Here is a 17083-nt window from a genome sequence, read left to right as displayed (position 1 = left end):
TTCAAGAAATTTGTCCATTTTATTTACCTTGTTTGAATTTATTGGCATAAAATTGCTCATATATGCCCTTATCTTTTTAAAAAAAGGCTTTATTGAGCTATAATTAACATGCAGTAACTGTGCACATTTAAGTGTACAGTTTTTAAAGTTTTGACATATGTATACCCCTGTGATCTCTGGAGTTCTCTCTTCATACAAGTCTCTCTTCTCTGGCATTCTGTCCTGTAATCTCCAGCTGCTTTCATCTCCCTGGACCATCAGCTCAGCTCTGTGTCCTCCATTCAGCGAGTCACCAGGCTCCACCTGTGCTCTCCATCCCTGCACCAGGGCCTGTAGATGAGGCAGTTATTGGGTTCACCCCATTTGTTTCCTGTCAGTCAGGGAAGCACTGTCCTTTGTTGCCTGCTATCTAATGCCTTGAAGACCACTGTTGCACATATTTTATCCAACTTTTCATGTTTCATGCAGGAAGATATGTCCAGTGTAGTTTTGAATCTCTTACTGAGTACTAACCCATGTCTAGTATTTTTAAATCTTCTTTAGTATTAAAGGTTTTTAAGTAAAATGAGTCCTTTACCTTTTTGAAATGTTCCCTTTCATCCTTGGTTGTGTGCCTTATTCAGAAGTCTGCTTTGTTTGACATTAATAGAATCACTCCAAATTTCTTTTTTTTTTTATTCTTATGTTAATCCCCATACATTACATACTCCAAATTTCTTATAATTAGTGTTTGCAGTGTATATCTTTTTCCATCCTTTAACTTCTGACCCTCTCCATCTCCACATATGTGTGCACACGCATGTGTGCCTGTGTTTTATTTTGGAAGATAGCTCTTGCTTTTCTATTCAGTTTCATAATTTTGATTTTAATTGGAATATTTAGACTAGTCTTTTCCAATAGACCTTTTTCTGATGTGCAAATGTTATAAATTATCTGTTTGATATGCTAGCCACTAATTAGGTGGTTACTGAGCATTTGAAACATTGCTAGTGTGACTGAAGAGCTAAATTGTTTATTTTAGTATATTTTAAACTAATTTAAAGAGCTCCATGTGGCCAGTGGTTAGTGTATTGGGCAGCAAGGGTTAGGCCACTTAATTTAAGGTAAATGATATATTTGGGTTGTTTATCACCTCATTATTTGTTTTCTATATTTTGTATTTTTTCATTCCTTTGTTCTTTTTTTCTTTTCCTCCTTATTTTTTATTGAATATATTTTATTATTCTTTGTTATCTCCACCATTAGCTTATTAGCTATATCTTTTTAGTGTGTAAGTTTGTTCTAATGCTTATCATATTCATCTCTAATGATCAAAACCTACCTTTAGATGATATCATATTTCCTCACACATAAGAAAAATATAGATATACTTCCATTTCTTGTACATTTTTTGTACTACTGTTATGTAGTACATAACAGTACTCCTACTCCTACTCATATTATGAACTCTGCTATATGTTGTCATTATGTTTGCCTAAAACAGGTAACTATCTTTTAAGGAGTTTGTTTTTTAGAATAAGAAAAAGTATTTTATAGTTTCCCAGATATTTAAAATTTCTGTTGCTTCTCATTTCTTTGTGTAGATCCAAGTTCCCATCTGGGATCATGTTCCTTCACCTTTACTACTTCTCATGGTACAGGTGCGAAGAATTACCTTAGCTTTTATTTGTCTGAAAAGTCTTCCATTTTTCTTCCTCTTAATGGATATATAATTCTAGGATGACCCTTTTTTATTATGTTAAACATTTTGTTCCATTCTCTTATTTTTTTTTTTATAATTTCTTACTAGAAATCTATAGCCACTCTTTGTTTCTTTGTACTTAAAGCATCTTTTTTGTCTGGCTCTTAAGATGTTCATTTTATGACTTGGGCTCAGGAATTTATTTTTATAATTTGTCTTTTTTTCTTTAATCACACCTCACTGTAATCTAATTCACATGCCATAAAATTCACATGTCATAGTTTGTAGTATATCCAGAGTGTGCATCAATCACCACTATTGGATTCCAGAACATTTTCAACACTCAACATTTCAAAAGAAATCCCATTCCCATTAGCAGTCATTCCCACTCCATCAACCCTCTAGTCCCTGGAAACCACTCATCTACTGTTTGTCTATATTGATTTGCCTATCTGGATAGTGCATGTAAACGGTATCATACAATCTGAACTTTATTCCTTTTCTTGGCCAAATAATATTCCGTTGTATAGATACACCACATATTGTTTATCCATTCATCAGTTAATGGACACTTGGGTCGTTTTTACTTTTTGGCTATTGTGAATCATGCTACACTGAACATTTGTGTATGAATTTTTGTGTGGATCTATATTTTCAAATCTCTTGGGTATGTACTTAGGAATGGAATTCCTGGATCATATGGTAAATCTATTTTATCTTTTTGAGAAATTTCTAAACTGTTTTCCATAGCAGCCACACCATTTCACATTCCCACCAGCAATGTATGAGAGTTCCAATTTCTCCACATGCTTGTTATCATCCATCTTTTCTATTAGGGCTCAGGAATTTAAATATGGTGTGATTTGGTAGTGGTTTACTTTGTGTTTGTCTTCCTTAGGGTTTCTGATTGTCATAGATCTCTGGGTTTATAAAGTCTTTATAGAATTTGGAAAAAATTATTCTTTCATGTATTTTTCCCCTCTTCCCTCTCCCCATTCTCTGGGAGTTCTGAATGCATGTAAGTGGGACTGCCTGATTTGCTCTACAAGTCACTACTGTCTGGTTTCACTTTTTAAAGTTCTCCCCTCTCTGTTCTACATTTGGGTAGTTTATCTTGCTATGCCTTCATCTTCCAGTGCATACATCTTCTCTTCTGCAGTGTCTACTCATGGCTATTCCTATCTGGTGTAGGGCAGAGACTGAGCAAAGGCACAGAGATGTGAGGAAGTCAGGGGGGCTTTGGGAACTGCAGGAGTCTAGTGTGGTCTCGCCATGCTCAGCTTCAGCTCAGCCCATGGAGAAAGGAAGGCCTAGGTTTTGGTCCCCTGCATGGATCCCTTGCAGGAAACTGAGTGAGGATGTCACTATTTCCCAACTGTGAAATCTCCCCCAGAGGGTCAAATTCTCTTCCCTTTTATAGCGCAAAGGGAGTAGTCATCTTCCCATCTCTCTTGGAGGCAGCCTCCTACTCTTGTCTAATTGGAAATATCTCCAGATCCACACAATGCTGCAGCTGGCAGCCCACCAGTTCCCTCTATGCAGCAGAGCTGCTTAACTTGACTGCTGTAAATGATGAAGAAATCTGAGCTGTGTGAGAGGAAAATCAGAAATGTCCCTTGCCAAATCTATTGTGCTGGAGTCTTTGGGATTTGAATGAAGTTGACTGAGTTCTGATAATTTTGATCAATGCATTTTAAAGTGATGGGATACAAGAATGAAGCAAAAGGCAATGTTTTTTATTCAATGTGCAAATCATCTGACTGTATCTTCCAGATGACTCTGTACCTTTAATTAATCATTTGTAATTTTCCTGTGAGAAAATGTGAAATTGATGGAGCTGATGACCTTCCAGAAAAAGTGCCATGCTGTTACCCTGAGACCTTCCAGTGCCTATACTAAATGAATGCCTATGCACGGGCTTGTGTGGGAAAAGGTGTGACCCCATGAAGGGTGTTGTTAAAGATGCAACAGCAGGGCGCCTGGGTGGCTCAGTCGGTTAAGCGACTGCCTTCGGCTCAGGCCATGATCCTGGAGTCCCGGGATCGAGTCCCACGTCGGGCTCCCTGCTCAGCAGGGAGTCTGCCTCGCTCTCTGACCCTCCTCCCTCTCATGCTCTCTGTCTCTCATTCTCTCTCTCAAATAAATAAAAATCTTTAATTAAAAAAAAAAAAAAAGATGCAACAGCACCCAAACCCTCATGATTCCTGAACCTCCTGTGCTCACAGCAAACCAAAGGGAAAGAGCAACTCAGCCCAGCCCACGTCCACCTTGGCTCTCTAAATTAGAACTTAGGACTAAAGCTAGAAAAGTGTGCTTATTTTATGCAAGCAATCTTCTCCAGAAAATGAATTTCAACTTGTTTTTGTAAGTAGTATAATTTTTAATTAGGTGCTAGGTGAACAATATATGTTTAATAAACTCATTCAAATTGGGACTATCATGAATGAAGCATTTTAACACAACGGAGAAGGAAAAAAAATGTAAATTTTATGATTAAGCACTTGGGAAGACTAAACCAACCATGCTGACACCTATAGAAATGAAATGGTCAGGTGGCAGGATATTGTCAACGGGAATCTGCCATGTAGGGCAGGAATTGAGAGCACTTTGGAGGAAGGAAACCTGGACTCCAGACCTGTTAGTTACAGGTTCAGGGATCTTTGCACATCATTCAATATCCCAAATTTGTGGCTTCTCCCTTTGTAATATGATTATAATATCTGCCTCATTGGGTGCTGAAAATATTAAATGACATAATATATGCAATGGCACTTTATAAATTGTAAAACCCTATTACTACTCATGGGCCAGATTTCAAAAAAAGGGCCGCTGTCACCAGAGAAGAGGTTTGGAAGCAGAAAGTCTGAAGGTTGGTCAGACTTAGAGAAGCCATGAAGAGTAGAAGAGCAAGTGTTCCAGGCTAGAGGGATAGCATGACCAATGAACTCTGCACCACTGGGAAGCAGCCTGCTTCTCCTGTGGGAATGTTTCTAGTCCCTCCTCCATCATGGCCATCCTCCTCTAAACTCCAGGGACAGAAGTGACAAGCTGGCTCTACAAAGGCACAGCATCTGGACCATTCCTGCCTGGGGGCAAGAAGTGGTCTGTGATTTGGTTTGAGGATGGAAGTTGGATCTGGAACCAGTGGCTTTGAACACTGAGGGCACATATAAATCACCATGGAACAAGAATGCCTGGTCTCCATCCCTGAGTTGCACTGGAGCAGACTTTCTGGGAATGCAATGGCTTAGGTGGTATTTTTTTAAAAATCTAGACATGATTCTGATAAATAACAGAGTTCTGAGAACTGCTGTTTAGCTTTTGATCCACGAATAGAGAAATTCTTTCTCAGTAGAAACAACCTGCGGTCCATTCAGTCGGAAGGTTAAGGCTATTCTCTAGTGGCCCCCAAAGGGGGCTAACTGTGCTGCCAAGAGAGGGTCAGAAGTTCTGAAACCCTGTTGGTGTACCAGAGACTTCTGCCTCCTGCCCTGTAACTGCAGGGCTCTGACAGGTGAAGGCTTCAGCCATTCTCAGCAATGGAGAACACTTCACATAGAGAGCAGGGCACCTGCCATGGCCCACGAAGTTTTCATTGCATGAGCTCTCCTGTGTAAGTCCTTTCATGTCGTCACTGTTCATACCCACCCTGCCCAGCTCTCTGCATAGACACTGCAGAACTGAGGGAGGAAACTGGAGCCAAACATCCTCACACATGCCCAAGCTATTAGTGTTACTAACAATAAGCCAGTTTCCATCTTAATTTCATCAGATCTACTATCATTTAAAAAATTTTGTTTATTGCCTGTCTCCTCCACTGGAAGGTAAGATCCAAGAAAGCAAGGATCTTTTTTGTGTCGCTCACTGCTATCTCCCCAGTGCCTAGAGATGTGCCTGGCATATTGTAGGTCCTCAACATGTGGTGTAGGAATAATCAACTAGCCCCCCATTTCTGAGAACTTATTATGTGATAGGCCCAGTGCTCTAATTATGTCTATCATCACATTTAATTCAAACAACAACCCCATACGGGAGGTGCTATTATTCATTCTCATTTTAGAGCAGAGGAAACTGAAATTCTGAGAAGTTAAGACACCTGCTCAAGGTTACACACATAAATAAGAAGTAGAACTAGGCCTTGAACCCATGACTTTCCAGCTCCAAAGACCAAGCTCTTAAGGATTTTGAACTAATTTCTCTCACTCAAGGTGAGAGAAATCACTACAGGAACATGTCCTCCTCAAGAACTGGTTATAAACCTGGTTTCACTCTGACCCTGAGTAGTAATGTGTTAATGGCACAATCTCCAGGCAGTGGTATTTCCTGGGAAGGGGGGTGGGTATTGAAATCTAAGGGGGAATTTTATCCTTATATCCTCCCTCCCAAATCCAGGATTCTTTAAGAAATCTACAAAATACCAGATAAGCTCATTATCTTTGGAAGATTTCTTTTTTTAACGATACCCTACCAGCATATCGAAAGGGCCAAGGTGAGATCAAGGTGTGTCTCGGAGGGTAAGACTCTGGATGACTTTTATTTTACCCTTTATATTTTTCTACAATGAATAATGTGTATTAATTATGGTAAGGATTAAGCTGGTCTAACAAAGAAACTGCAAAATGCTTTATCCTACATTAGTTCAGAGTTTCTTTTTCTCTTACCTACCAGTCCAGGGCAGAAAGTTGGGCTCCACTCCATGAGATCACCCAGGTTCCCAGCTGGCCCCACATTGGTCTAAGTCGCCTGCTCCAGTTGTCCTCATCTTTGTGGTTGAGAGTAGCTCATCAGCACCACCTCCAGGAGAAGAGGAAGAAGTAAAGGGAGGGCATAAATCGCCTTTTTTTCAAGGAGGTACTCTTATCTCACTTGGCAAAACCCAGTTACAGGGCTACATCTAGCTGCAAGGGAGGCTGGGAAACCAGTCTCTGGGCAGCCATCTGCCCTCCCAACACTCACAGAGAGAAGTCCATTATTAAAAGGAAGAAAGGGAGGATGGATATTAGGGGACAATAATAATTTCTGCCATAATGTGTATTTATTTATTCTAATTAAAAAAAATCTGTCCCCCCCCCCCAAAATATGACTTTTTAAAATTAATATACATCAAAATTGACTTTTTTTTGTATGGACAGGTCCATGGGTTTAAGCACACCAACGGAGTAGTGTAACCTCCACCACAATCAAGATACAGAATAGTTCCATCACCCAAAAAGCTCTCTTAGACTGCCTTGCCTTAGTTACACCCTCTTCTCCACTCTTAACCCCTGATGAACACTTACTTGCTCTCTCTCACTATACTTCTTTTTGAGAATTTCAAATCTTATATAAATGGAATCATATAGTATGTAATCTTTCCAGACTGGCTCCTTTCACTCAGCATAATGCCTTTGAGATTTATCCCCATTGTTATGTGTATCAATAGTTTCTTGCCTCTTAATGTATAGATGTCCCACTTTGTTTATCCATCTATCCACTGAAGGACATTTAGATTGTTTCCAGTGTTTGGTAATTATTCATAGAATAGCTTTAAACATTTGTGGACAGGGTTCTGAATGAACATAAATTTTCATTTCTCTAGGGCAAATACCTAAAAATGGGATTGCTGGGTGAGATGACACGTGTATATTTATTTTTTATAAGAAAATGCCAAACTGTTCTAGACTGGCTGCACCAATTTACATTTCAACTAGCAATGTACACAGGACTTCTGTACTGCTGAATCTTCACCAGGTCCTGGCACTGATAGCATTTCTTATTTCAGCCATTCTGATAGGTACATAGTGATATTTCATTATAGTCTGAATTTACATATCTCTACTGGCTAATGATGTTGAACATCTTTCATGTGCTTATTTGCCATCCATATACTCTCTGGTGAAGGGTCTGTCTAAGTCTTTTGCCAATTTTTCCACTGGGTTGTTTGTTGAGTAAGACAGTTTTTTAACATATTTTGGATACAAGCCTTTTGTTAGATACATGATTTGCAAATGTTTCCTCCAAGTTTTTAGCTTGTGTTTTCATTCTTTAACAATCTTTCACAGAACAAAAGCTTTCAGTTTTGATTAAATCCAAATTATCATTTTTTTTCTTTTATGAATTGGGCTTTTGCTGTCATGTCTAAGAACTCTTTGCCTAACCTCAGGTCACAAAGATATTCTACATTTTCCTCGAAAAGTTTTAGAGTTGTATATTTTCTTTTCTTTTCTTTTTTTTTTTACTATTAGGATCTATGATCCATTTTGAGTTAATTCTTGTATAACGTGTAAGGTTCAGATTGAAATTCACTTTTTTGTTTGTATGAATGCCAATACCATGTGTTAAACATACTATCATATCTCCACTGAATTGCATTTGCATGTTTGGCAAAAATCAGCCATTCATATTTGTGTCTATGTCTGTACTCTCTATTGTGTTCTATTAATCTACGTATCTCTCTCTCTGCCAATACCACACTGTCTTGGTTATTTTGAAGTAAATCTTAAAATTGAATAGTGGGATTCTTCTAAGGCCAGTATTCTTTTGGCTATGCTAGTTTCTTTGCCTTTTATACTGACTTTAGAATCAGCTTGTCAAATATCTATAAAAATTCTGCTAGGAGTTTGGTTGAATTGCCTCCAATCCATGGGTCAACTTGGGGGAAAACTGACATTTTTCCTATGTTGAATTTTCCAATCCATGAACATGGTATGGCTCTACATATATTTAGGTCTTCTTTGATTCATTTCATCAGCATTTCAGAGTTTCAGCACATAGATTCTATGTATATTTTGTTAGAATTAAACCTACATATTTCCTTCTGAGGGGAGTTATTTTACATGGTACCCCTTTTTTTTTCAATTATTCACTACAAGTATTTAGAAATATGAGATTTTTGTGTTTTGACTTTGTATCCTAGAATGTGACTAAACTCAGTGTTATGGAATGAATTCAATCCCTTCAAAATTCATGTTGAAGCCCTAATACCCAGTGTGAGTGTATTTGGAGATAGGGCCTTTTAGGAGGTAATTAAGATTAAATGAGGTCATAAGGGTGGAGCCCTAATGCAGTAAGAATGGTGTCCTTATAAGAAGAGGAAGAAAAATGCACATAGGACCTGCACACAAAGGAAATTCCATGTGAGGACACAGGGAAAAGGCTGACAGTCTGCAAGCCAGAAATCAACCTTGTCAACATCTTGATCTTGGACTTCCAGCTGCCAGAACGTTGAGAAAGTAAATTCTGTAGTTTAAGCCACCCAGTCTGTGGTATTTTCTTATGGCAGCAGCACTAGTAGACTAACGCACTCGCTTATTATTTATAGTTTTTGGTAGATTACTTGGGATTTTCTGTGTAGGTAATCATGTTATCTGCAAATAGGGCAAGTTTTATGTCTTTCTTTCTATTATATATGCTTTTTATTTTTATTTCCGATCTTACTGCAGAGCCTAGAACTTCCAGTAGCATGTTGAATAAGTGTGGTGAAAGTAGACATCACTGGCTTGACTTGTTCCCAATTTTAGGGGGAAGGCATTCAGTCTTTCCCCATTCACTATGATGTTAGCTGAAGGGTTTTGTTGATGCTCTTTATCAGGTTGAAGTGATTCCCTTCTATTCATAACCTGCTGAGAATTTTTATCATGAGTTGGTTTGGGAGTTTGCCAAATGCTTTTTCTATTTCAATTTACATGATCATGTATTTCTTCTTAGCTTATTGATATAGTAGATAAATTTAAATTATTTGTTTGAATGATGAAACCAGCTTTTATGCCTAGAATAAATTCTACTTGGTCATAGTGTATGATTTCTTTTATATATTCCTAGATCCAATTTGGTAATATTTTGTTGAGTATTTCTGCACCTAAATTCATAAGAGATGTTCATCTGTAGTTTTAATTTTTGCACACTTTGTCTGATTTTGATATCAGGGTAAAGCTGACCTCATAAAACTAGCTGATACATTTTCATTCCTCTACGTCCTGGAAGAGATTGCGTATATTCGATTTTATTATATGTTTGGTACAATTTGCCAGTGAAACTATCTTGGCCTAGAGATTTCTTTTGTGGAAAGTTTTTTAATTATACATTTAATTATACATTCAATTATACATTTTAATTATAATTATACTATAAAACCTAACTGGTTTTATAGTTCTAGGACTATTCAGGTTAACTATTTCATCTTGGGTAAGTTTAGATTCTTTGTGGATTTCAAGGAATTGGCCCATTCCAAATAAGTTGTTGAACTTCTGTATGTGGAGTTGTCCATATTTCTTTATTATCCTTTCAATGGCTGGGTGGCTCAGTCATTAAGCATCTGCCTTTAGCTCAGGTCATGATCCTAGGGTCCTGGGATAGAGTCCCACATCAGGCTCCCTGCTCTGTGGGAGGCCTGCTTCCTCCTCTCCCACTCCCCCTGCTTGTGTTCCCTCTCTCACTGTGTCTCTCTCTGTCAAGTAAATAAATAAAATCTTAAAAAAAAACAAACCACACATTTCACAAGGAAGCATGTTCTATTGATTCTTACGACTTCTCAATTTGCTAATAAAATTCTTTTATGGTCTTTTGATTTTACATGTCTTTAGGGATTATAAAATGGATTTGCAACAGGAATGGCATCTTTAGTCTAGATATAAAATACAAGGTGATGATTGATTTCTCTGGTATGTGGGCTTTTTGAGGCTGTTAGGCCTCTATTCCCCAGCCTTCCACCAGCTAGCTCCCAGGAAAAGATTGATGCAAGCTCAACCACCAATTTGTAGTTCTCCCTCCACCCTCTGTTTTGAATCTCCGCCTCCTACCACAGGAAAGAGATGAAAGCACAATACTTCTTAAAAAATCTTCAACCCTGCCTCAATATTGTTTTCAAGTCCTCATTTAGTAATTTGGAAAGAAGCTTGGAAGAAATTAATAACTTGATTATCTGCTATTATGCCCTCTCTGGAGTTGATTACCAGAATAGTTAAGCCTACTTCCTACAGTGAGGAAGGGCCTCAGGGATTGCCTTCCTGTTACAGATCAAGAAGCTGTGGTCCTTTAAAGTAGGTATCTTTTATAGAAAGTGTACAATATACCTGGCTGCTATAGATATTACCTTTATCAGTAATAATATCAGGGTGGGCTTTATTATTTTCATTTTATAGACAAGAACAATAAAGCTAAGAGATGTTCAGTTCAAGAATGTTTCATGTTTCTGGCTGGCTGTATGACCCTGGGAAAAATAATTAACTAGTAATTAGGCTTCAGTTTCTTTATTTGTAAAATTGGGATACTAATATAACTTAACTCATAGGATTGGTTGAGGATTAAATGTGTCTGGCACATACTAAGCATTCAATAAATTTTGTCATCATCCTTGCTGTTATTACTATACCATATACTATTTCTTTGAAATTTTTCTATAAAAAACCACATACTGAATTTGTACTAAATATTCTTTAAAATTTATAATCATTAAATTAAAAAATAAAGTTAAGGAGGGCACATATTACAATGAGCACTGGGTGTTAAATGCAAATAATGAATCATGGAACACTACATCAAAAACTAATGAAGTACTGTATGGTGACTAACATAACATAATAAAAATAAAATAAAATAAAAAGTTAATTTGTATTCAATTAAGGAAATCTTGACTAACCAGACCACACAAAGTATTCCCTAAGTTAACTGTTTTTTGTTTTTTTGCTGCCTTCAGATCAGGTTCATAAGAAATGAGCAGGGTATATTTAAAATAACAGCCTCAGCATTCTATGAAGAAGCAGCCATCTCTGTGCCTGCTTACATTCTTGGTCCTGGAGAGTCCCTGGCTGGTCAGAGCCTTCATCAACCTAGACAGCTTTATACAGGTTCATTAGGTTTACCAAGGCAGGAAAATGGGCTAATGTGTTGTTCAAAATTGGATTTTATTTCTCGCCCTCTGACTTCTTTTGCCACATGACCTTGCACTGCTTCTCAACAGAGTAGGTGGTACATCCACACCTCCCTGGACTTGGCCATGTGACTTGCTTCAGCCAATAAAATGTGAGCATATGTGATGCTAAGCAGAGGCTTTAAATGCCTGTGTAGTTTGGCTTGGATGCTTTGCTTCTGCCATCTGCTATCTGCAATAAGAGAAATGTGCCTTGGGGAGCTCCTGGTACTGCAATAAGGAGACACGTGGAATAGACGTAAGCTCAAACTGTGGCTTGGGGTCAAGTCCAACTGATTCCTGCAGAGCCACAGAGAGCCTGAAGTCCATGGGCAAAGAAAAGCAGCATTTGTTGTTATAAGCCACTATGATCTTGAGTTTGTTATGCAGCAAAAACTAATTACACATGTTTTGGTAAATTTTCAACAATAAGAATTAAAATCTATTGTGTGTGGTGATGATAGGGAGTAGGTATTTCACACACAGCTTGTCAGAAAATCCATTTAATCAAGTAAAGGCTATAAATTTCCTCCACAGCACTCAGCTGAAAGACACATCAGATTTCCTTACATTTTGTAAATTCACCAACTCTGCTTCAAGCCATCACCTTTAGGGATGGTGGGAAATTCCATCTCAGTTGTATTTTGGAGATCCTCCTCCTCCCACCGCCCCCACCCCGCCGCCCCTGCGGGTTGTTTGGAAACACTGGTGCTTACAACATCCAGAAAATTGGGGGAAGGCTTATGACTGCTGTCCCTGAAATATCTTGTCCAAGGCCAGCGGGGAGTGTTCCAGTGTTGCAACCCCACTCTCTTCCTTTGTGCCGAGTTTGTCTGGGCATCCCTGCTGAGGCTCCCAAGCAGTAGAACCTAGAGAAGTACTTCTCAAACTCCAATATGCACAGAAATCACTTGACACTCCTGCTAAAATACAACTTTGGTTCCAGTGGGTCTGGATTTCTGATGAGCTCCCAGGTGATGCTGACATTGCTGGTCATGCACAACATGTTGAGTAACAAGACCCTAGAGTCCAGCCTCCCCTGGCATTCCAAGAAGCCATCCTTCCTCATGAGCACTCTGAATAACTGGAGCTCTGGTCTTCAGCACATGTGGGCCACCTGCCCTCCCCCCGTCCCAATACCCTACCTAATCCCACCTTCTAAGGATGAGCCATTACCTCTGCCCTCTGTCTTTCATTCATTGGAAACATTCCCTTTTCAGATAATGAGCCTCACAGCTGAGTTAAATCTAAACCAGGATTTAGAAATTAAAGTCTGGATCCTTCTCTCCTTTGCCAAGGGCATCAGAGACCTCCAGGACTCAAAGGCCTGGCTGTTTTTCCAAAAAGGGAGTCAAAGGAGAAAATTAACTTGATTGGCACAGTAATAAAACTGAATGAGTATCTCAATAAGCCATCCAGCCACATTGGAACAGTCCAATTCCCTGGATTGCCAATGAGAGAATACTGTCCTGGAGACAGGTCTTTGGCTCAACCTGGTAACTACACATGCCTTCTGTCAGCTCAGAATTCTTGGTCATTTCACATTCAGGGCCTTGGAAATGCTGATTTTCAGAACTGGCAGTCAAGATAATTAGCATGTAAATGACACCTAAGGGTTCTAAGCAGAGCTGATAGGAACCCAGCCTTCAAGGCAGCCTTCCCAGTCCTGCAAGTTTATGGCCAAGAATCTGTTCTGATTGGTTGCTTTATTTGCTAAATGTTTTGAATTTAACAGGTTACTTGGGGAATAACTTTGCAAGCATGTATTTGCAGTGCCTATTCTTATATACCTCATTTTTTCCCTTACAACAAAAGTATTACAACACTTTTCAAATACTGGTTTAAGCACCCAACTAGTGCATAAGGTAAAATATCCTTCTATCAAGTCAATCTGTGACTGGTTTGCCTGAGAATCCCAAGAAGCGAGCAGCCTTATTTTACCAAAACACTGGGGAGAATTTATCCTGGTGGGTTGGTGAGGCTGCTGAGTCCTAGGCCCACGGAGGAGACCCAATGATGGTGTCTGGAAGAGGGTAGGAGGTGTTGTAGAGATGTCAAATACTACATCAGGCTAAAGACCCTCAAACAGCTAAGGGTGTCTTTGTCTCTTTTCTGGCTCTTTCTTTTTCTTTTTCTCTTCCCTCCTCTTCTTCTCCTCTCCCTCCCTCTCCCCCCGCCCTACTTATCCACACATCCTCTTCCTCCTCCCCCTTCTCCTCCTCCTCCTTCTTCTTCTTCTCCTTCTGTCTTCTGTTGGCTCCCCTTGAGAGGCAGATTTTCAAAGACCTGGGGGCTGCTCACTGGGGCTCCAGATGGGGGCTGGTGAGCTGAGTGCTGCAAATCATCTGAGTATAAGAAGGCTATTCCAGGGTCGCCTGGGTGGCTCAGTCGTTAAGCGTCTGCCTTCGGCTCAGGTCATGATCCCTGGGTCCTGGGATCGAGTCCCACATCGGGCTTCCTGCTCGGTGGGAAGCCTGCTTCTCCCTCTCCCACTCCCCCTGCTGTGGTCCTCTCAGAGACTGTATCTCTCTCTGTCAAATAAATAAAATCTTTAAAAAAAAAAAAAAAAGAAGGCTATTCTAGCAAGATGGCCTCCTTAGTCTGGAAAGGGGTGGGAGGTGAGGAGTGCAAAGGGAGATTGGAGATTAAAGGCCTCTGGGGGCATTATGGGAACTCCATGGGCTTTGTGTAACCCCCAGTCTCAGTTTGCCTGTGTTGAACCCCCAAAAAGGTGTTCTTGAACTTGATGGAATGGGTGGCAGAGAAGTGAGGTGTTAGGGAAACTGTCTTTAACATATCCAGGCTGGGGAGAGGAAGGAAGAAGCTAGAGAGTCCAGGGTGTGGTGGAAAAGCTGAGAGAAGGTATGGAGGCCTGGAACAAGAAAGAGAGGGTCACAGAAAGCTGGCTGGGCCTGACCAAGGTTTCTGGGGCTGAGCAGCAGAAAGGCCAGTGTTCCCAATCCAGAGTCTGCACTCACAAGAACTCTTCATGGGCAGAAACTCACCCTTCTTGCTAGCTCTGCTAACCCACTTATTTCATGTTAGTTAAGCCAGGACATGAGTCAGTGTGTTTTGGACACATGGGTGTGAGGACTGGAAGCCATTCTTTGGTACACCTTCAGTTGTAAGGGAGGAAACAGAAGCCCACTGGTAATTCTCTTCCTTAGCATTTATTGAGCTCCTACACATTCTAGGTACCAGGGTTTCAGAGGTGAATTAGACATGAACTTGGCCACAGAGTTTTCAGTCTAATGGCCTTGTTCATGTGACTTACTCCAAGTCACCTAATAGTGACAAGGGTTAATCCAGAGGGTCTGGCTTCAGTTTCATGACCTTTCCACCCCTTACACTTCCACCTCTAAAGAATATTTGTTCCACCACTCTAAGCATATTCTCTCTGTTTATCAGGGGAAGAAACCCCATGCTTTGCAAAGCTCAGTGTGCATGTGGATTGCCTAGAAACTTATAAAAATGCAGATTTTGATTTGGTAGCTCTGGAGTGAGGCTGATGTTCTGCCTTGCTAAACAGCTCCAGGGTGATGCCACTGCTGAGGGTCCACAGATCACACTTTGATTATCGATGCCTTAATCAACTGTAATCCATTGGTACAACTCTTGATTGAAAAGGATTCAGAATCAGTCCCTTCTCAGCAGTGATGGGGGTAGAGGAAAGAGGAGCAAAGGATCTGGGAGGATTAGTCTGCCTTGCAGAAGTGTGGGAGGGAGATGCATGGCAGAGTGCCCTGTTTGCCATTCCATAATAAGATGATCTCCAAGTTCCCTTCCATTTCAAGGATTATAAGAGTTCCAGCCAGACCCTAAGGTGGTATGGTGGGTGAATTATTATGCAATTCAAGCCTATTAAGCAAACAGCCGAGCTGACAGCCTATGTGGTATGAAATGAGGAGAACCAAGAATGTTTTCCTTTAATTCCTAATTTTAACCTCCTTTAACTCACCCTCTTATGCCCTACTTGGCTAGTGGTTGACAGTTTCCTTTCTCAGTAAAACTTAAGATACTCCAGGATGGCAGGATTAAGCCATTATTAGTCACTAACACCACAGTGTAAATGGATCAGCTCTTCTCCGCAAGTAGAAATCTTAGTGAACCTAGGAGTGAGGTCATCTGAGTTCTAATCCTGACCCTTCCACCAACCAGTTATGCAACCTTAAATAGTTTGTATAACTTCCTCGGACCTCAGTTTCCTCTCATGTACAATGAAGGGGGTAGACGAGGTCAGCACTACGGTCCTCTGGGCTTTACCAGCTCAGTATTTTGTTAGAAACAGCAAAAAGGGAACTACCATCAGCCTCTGAGGGAGAGGGAGGTTGGAATCACTAGCTTGTGTCTCATATCTCTGGGCCTGGAGGGTGCGACTCTTAATCCCTAAATGACATGAGAGGTATTAAACCCTCAGGAGAGTGCCAGGCAATGGTAAGAGCACAATGACTGCGAGATAGCATCGTCACTTTGTAGGACCGTGTGAGGGTTCAGTGGCCTGTCTGCAGTAGGTCCTCGATGAGGAGGGTGCGGGGATACCGAGTGGGAAGGGCAGCTACAGACAGGGGCTCTGAACATGGGGCCTGGGGGAAAGCCAGAGAATGACGCCTGAGACCAGATGCCAACTTCTGAGGTTGCCCCAGGCCAGCCCTGCTGTCCAGAGTTCCCACTCCAGGTTTTTACTTTTCTCTCTTTTCCAATCAAATTTTACCTCAGGTTAGAGCTACTCAAGCAAGTTATTCAGATAATCAAGGCTAAAAATACATGACTTTCACCAGGAATATCCAGCTAATGACGTCTAGTGCTTCTGTGTTGGCCCCAGTTAAGCAGCCACCTTCATGCTGCCTTGATCACCAGGGCTCTGAATGAGCCATCTCCAGGTCATTCTTTCTCCTATTCTAGAGACCAGGACCAGAGTTTACTGCTGCTGTGGGTCAGTAGCTCCCCTCCTCCTCTGTAGCTCTCCTTCCCTCCTCACCTACCCCTCTCTTCTTCTCCCCAGACGTGCTGGCAACAAGGCTCCTCCCAAACCCCTGCCTCCTCTACAGTTCCCCACCCGCCTTTGAGTCTTTGCGATGGAAGCCCATTAGAGAGAACCACTTTCCTATTTTATGCAGCATTCTAATATTTCCCATGGTTTCAAAGTGCTTGACTTGCCTGTTGGACTTGCCCCAGCTCTTCCATCACACTCCTAGGAGCATGGCTCAGGGGGATCAAGTTGGCTGAGTGCACAACCCTCAGAGTGTATGGGTGCAGATCAATCCAGAACTCTGGTCACTCTGAGGCCCTTTGTGGGTTTCTCTGGGAGTTGGTGTGTGTGCTCACACCTGTGTGCTGGTGGTGCTACTGGGAGGATGGGGTGTGGGGCACACACAAGTGGGGTCTGGGGCAAGATGTGCTTCATGGAGTAACACAGCTCTGTCAGCAGAGCCACCTCCTATCATACCTGTAGCAAGAAGCCAGTTTGCTCAAACACAGTTGGAAAGAATCAGCTTTCTCCCCAGCAGGCCACACCA

The 17083-nt window shown here is 40.8% G+C and overlaps 1 protein-coding gene across 1 annotated transcript in view; it reads right to left on the bottom strand.

Annotated features, from left to right (window-relative positions):
* Positions 1–17083, bottom strand: part of PDCL3 (phosducin like 3) — a 205176-nt gene that overhangs the window by 63906 nt on the left and 124187 nt on the right. The window contains exon 9 of the transcript XR_010405738.1: positions 6343–6475. The gene's annotated coding sequence lies outside the window, so the exon portion shown is untranslated. The remainder of the gene's footprint in view (positions 1–6342; positions 6476–17083) is intronic.

The sequence above is a fragment of the Mirounga angustirostris genome, unplaced genomic scaffold (genome assembly GCF_029215605.1).
Source record: "Mirounga angustirostris isolate CCGP_5_RB_7025 unplaced genomic scaffold, mMirAng1.0.hap1 SCAF_10, whole genome shotgun sequence".
Classification (NCBI taxonomy): domain Eukaryota; kingdom Metazoa; phylum Chordata; class Mammalia; order Carnivora; family Phocidae; genus Mirounga; species Mirounga angustirostris.
This window is presented reverse-complemented; position numbering and strand designations above follow the sequence as displayed.